This window comes from Alligator sinensis, unplaced genomic scaffold (assembly GCF_000455745.1).
Source record: "Alligator sinensis unplaced genomic scaffold, ASM45574v1 scaffold344_1, whole genome shotgun sequence".
Taxonomy (NCBI): Eukaryota; Metazoa; Chordata; order Crocodylia; family Alligatoridae; genus Alligator; species Alligator sinensis.
Genome location: NW_005842427.1, coordinates 525539 through 528897, shown reverse-complemented (window position 1 = coordinate 528897; position 3359 = coordinate 525539). Strand labels below are relative to the sequence as shown.

Genomic DNA, 3359 nt, shown 5'->3' with positions numbered 1-3359 from the left:
CTTGTTGTAGAGCGGGGCCCCCCCCCCCCCCCCCCCCCCATTTTGTTGCAAATCCCAGGGACTTTTTGCAATAGAAGTGGCAAACACTGGCAGTGATATTGCAGTGTTGAGCAGGGAGGCAATAAAAGTGTCTTGGGTTTAGACCAGGGGTGGACAATTATTTTGGGCAGAGGGCCGCTTACTGAGTTTTGGGAAGCCATTGAGGGCCGCATGACAGGCAGCCCAGGGCAAATAAATACAAATTTTCTAAATTTTTTAGGGGCCCCACGGGCCGGATAGAATGGCCTGGCAGGCCGCACCCAACCCCTGGGCCACATTTTGCCCACCCCTGGTTTAGACCTTGCCCTTTCTAACACCAGGGCACCCAGTTTGCTGTTTGTAGAAGCATCTCTACAAGGAGTAAGCTTATACAGGTGGACATGATCTAGGACTGTAGTATCTTTCATGACGAGAGTGGTTTTTAGTATTGCAAATAGTTGTGCATGTATTTAAAACTCAGGCTTGTCTGCTGGCAGCACTGGATTTGATATCAATGAAATATGTTATTACAGACTGGAATTTGGGATTTAATTTTTCAGTTCATCTTCCTGCACCATCTAAAAATTACAGTCTGGATGACACAGCTTGTTTCATCATTCCAGTCTGTCCATGATGAGTGAATGCTCTGGGGCAGTGAACTTCTCATTCACTGGCTGCCCCTTTTAAACTTCATCCTCAGGAATGCTATCCAATGGCACAAGTACTTCTAGACCCTGCCAATCAAATAGGACACGTGCATAATATGCTATAGTGTGGGATCTTCTGCTCATAGAAAAATTACTCTGTGTGGCTCTTATCTGTGGGACCTGCTACCCTGGCCCACTTTGCCAGCCTCCGTTTTCTCCTCCGTTCAGGCCAATGAATTTACTTCACTGCTGTTGGCCCTTTTATACAAGGGCTGATTTTGACTTGACGAGATCCCAACACTGTTGAGCCCTAAGGGTGCCCTTTGTAATAAAGCAAGGCACATGAATGCCAAGTACAGATAGAGAACATTTTGGCCTTTATCAAAGTAGTTAATGAATCTAATATTAACCTGTAGTTAACTTTAAATGCTAATTTATATGCAGAAATCTTCAGTAATGTAAAGTTCAATTTGCAGGTGTCTAACAGTGCCCAGTGCACCTTGTGCCCTTCTAGAATGTGAGAGTCTAATTTAGAAAACCCCAAACTGAAAAGAAACAGGGGGGAAAAGCCATGTTCGGGTTCATGTAACAAGGAAATTAGCATACACGGAAAAACAAGATCTGAATGTCAGAAATCCAGGGACACTGCTCCCTTAGTGACCTGGAGGGAGATCCTAGTACGGTCGGTACCCTTCCCTGATGTACATATTTATCTTGTGTCCTCCAGATCATTGGCAGTGCTTACAGCACATTGGCCTATATGTCCTGATGTGGTGTTATGGCAGGCAGAGAAAATAGGTAGTTTTAGGGATCGGTAAGAGACTTGAGAGTTTCCCAGCTTTTCTTGGCAGTCCCACAGGCTGTGTGGAAATGTCTATCTCTCTAGTTCCCTCTCAGTTGTGGATCACCTTGTCTTAACATCTAGTCTAAGTCCCTTCTTTCACCATGCTTACAAACACAATTATAAAGCCAAGCTCCACGTTGTTCCATCATGTGTCTTGTCTTCTGTCTACTTTCTAATTTATGAACTTCTCGGGCTGGAGCTGCAATTATTTCTGTTTTTTGTTAACTTAGTATACATAGACATTTCCCCCATAATAAATAATGATAATATAGGTGACGTCAGCATATCTGTTCATCCTCTGGCCACAAGTGGAATGATTTTGCTGGCTATATGTGATACTCTAGCCAGGGACCATAAATACCCATTAGCCTGTTTCTTTTTAAATCGTAACTTCCCCCTTTATGGGATTCCACTTGTCTTGGTTGAGGTCACAGTGTAGAACGCAATCCAAAATTGCCTGGAAATGTATTTCCTATTGTCATCTTACTAACCTAATGTTTCCAGTTCAACAGACATCTGAGCTACTCTGTACTGTGTCAGTTTCAGCCTCCTGCCTCAGGAAGGTCACTAATGATACTTTAGATCAACATTTAAGAAAACTAGAGGAGCCCGGAAGGTCACTGGAACTGGAACAGACTGTGACTTCCAGAAGGTGACAGATGAGTGTCTGTTAACAGCCAACACCTGAATTCCTGTGCTGAAGGGGTTGGTGATGGAGCTGCTGTGTCATTTGCACTCTCCAGAGAACTCGATGCCTAGTAATTCCAGCAGCAGGCTTTGACAAACTTTCTCTGGCCTGCTGAGTTCTGGGTGACTGTTTTCTTGCCTCTGACTATCTGGCATAGTACAAAGAGTAAATGAGATGCGTGCAGCGCAAAGACTGTGGGCTGGCAAAGTTTTGAGAAGTCAACCTAAAAGGGAATGAACTGAGTGCATTGTGCAAAAAAAAGTTCCTTATAATATTCATAAGAGAATAATCTTTACCTTGGGAATATAAATGTCCCTTTCTTCCTGGCATCAGTACAGTCTTTTATAGCTCCTGCAAAGCCAGGCTTGATCTATATTACAAAGTTTTACCAACATAGTCTTATAAGTTAGAAATGTGAAAATAATCACCCTGTGCTTAACTGACAAACGTGCAGTGGCCAGTTCTCCTAGTGTAACTGCAAATGTGACAGCAGAGATGCCTGAAGAAGGGTGATTGTGCCCAAAAGCTTGCAAAGAACTCTTTTCTAACTACTCAGTCTGTCTAATAAAAGACATCACATCAACCCAAAGGACCTTGCCTAGCAGAAGAGGGCATTTGTTGTGATACAGTTTATGTCCTTTGGGACCAAAGTAGAATACACCATTTCTTTTCTATGGGGCTCCGACAGCATAACTAAACTGATGTTCCCCGTAAGGACAAGTGCTGGTAGCAAGGGGGCAGAGTGAACTTTGCCCGTCTGGCTACTGGAATTAAAAAGGACGATTTTGAATTCCACCTTCTGATCAGTTTATGGAGAAGCTCTAATAGCAGTGAAAGAGGGGGCATGACCACATGTGTTTGGAAACCTAGAGAAATGTCTGCCAAAGGCCCTTTCTAGAGGATCTTCTATCTCGGTGACCACCCACTGGTCGATCGCAATTGACCGGTAGATCCCAGAGCCTCTTGAAGTTGATCCTGGGCTGGGGGGGCTGAGCATGTGCATGTTCCCGCCCCTCCCGGCCCAGCAGGTCAGTCAGTGAGGGAGGGAAGGGAAGGAGGCCCGGGGGGGCTCGTGCAATGGGGCTCGGGGCACAAAGCCCAGCCCGCAGCGCCTCTGCTGTGCGCAGATGGGGGGGGGGGGGGAGGGGCCCCCCCCCCCACA

The 3359-nt window shown here is 45.5% G+C and overlaps 1 protein-coding gene across 3 annotated transcripts in view; it reads left to right on the top strand.

Moving 5' to 3' along the window:
• Nucleotides 1–3359, top strand: part of B4GALT4 (beta-1,4-galactosyltransferase 4) — a 62110-nt gene that overhangs the window by 3222 nt on the left and 55529 nt on the right. The window contains exon 1 of one of the 3 annotated variants that reach the window (XM_025211739.1): nucleotides 2059–2161. The exons of the other annotated variants lie outside the window; for them this stretch is intronic. The gene's annotated coding sequence lies outside the window, so the exon portion shown is untranslated. Of the gene's footprint in view, nucleotides 1–2058; nucleotides 2162–3359 lie in introns of those variants that run through there. 3 annotated transcript variants of the gene reach the window in all.